Source organism: Adiantum capillus-veneris, chromosome 7, assembly GCF_014529385.1.
Source record: "Adiantum capillus-veneris isolate H3 chromosome 7, ASM1452938v2, whole genome shotgun sequence".
In the NCBI taxonomy this organism is placed as follows: Eukaryota; Viridiplantae; Streptophyta; class Polypodiopsida; order Polypodiales; family Pteridaceae; genus Adiantum; species Adiantum capillus-veneris.
In genome coordinates this window covers 13,020,110-13,021,340 of record NC_140937.1, presented here as the reverse complement: position 1 = coordinate 13,021,340, position 1,231 = coordinate 13,020,110, and positions in this window count along the sequence as shown.

The following is a 1,231-nucleotide window of genomic DNA, read 5'->3' as shown; positions in this document are numbered from 1 at the left end:
CTATTGGAAGAGTTCTGTGCTGAAAAACTGGAAATCTGCAACTTTAGACATCATACGCGTATGATGTCTTAGGACCTAAACAGAGACTAAAATTGAAAATTTGACATTGCCAGAGTGTTTAGAAGGGGGATTTTACCCTAAGATCAACTTAAAACAAGAGCATTAACACTCAAAGAAACCCAAAAAGACAAGTCGGAGTCCAAGAAACGCAAAGAATAGGAAATTTTGGATTCAAATCTTGTTTTTACATTCAAACCTGACAAAAACACTTGAAACTCAATTATAAACATTGGAGAAGGCTTAAAACCAAAAATAGTCAAAATCTGGGACAAAAGACATCATACGCGTATAATGTCTTTTGGCACTTCCACTGCTTATTTTTGAAATCTGACCTGACAAGATTGTCACAAACACTGTTGAAAGCATAAATATCAAGTTTGGACCCAAATTGATGAAAAAGACATCATACGCGTATGATGTCTTTGACCTAATTTTGGACATATTTTGATACTTTGCTAACCCAGATCCATTGTAATAGCTGTCTAGAGGTTATATTTCAAGTTTCATCCCATTTGGATCACAATTGACCCAGAAAACAAGTCAAAAGCAGAAAATTGCCAAGAAAAGCCTGAACTAGCCATAACTTGCTCAAACAGAGTTCAAACTGAATTTTGTGAGTGAACAGAGCATAAAGGGGCCACTGAGAGTGAGCATAACCAAAATAGTCAAAATCTGTGAAAAAAGACATCATACGCGTATAATGTCTTTTTCAGCATAACAGTAACAAAATTCTCACTTGATGAAACAGAAGTTGTCCAACTGACAAGATTAAACAGTTGACCAAGTATTAGTCAGTTTGGATCAATTCTAACCACAAAAACTTGAGGAAAACAAATTGCCGAGACGGAAAAGTTAAAGTCCTTTAGGGGAATTGATGAATTTGAGATCGGGCAGGAATCTCCGGAATAATCAACCAAAACAAGGGGAACCAGCAAGTGTCATATCAACCGAGGGAAGTGTAAACCAAAGTTGGGTGCAACCATTAGAGCCGATCTTTGAAGGAAGTGTCTCTGATACTTCTTCGGAGAGATCTTATGAGAGTTTCACCGAAAACTTGGAACACTTGAACCTGAACAACAGAGAAAATATGGCAGCAGGATCATCAAACCCTTCCGCCACAATGAAGCTATTGTTCATAAAATACCAGTACGACAATGAGCAAGGTGCCAAG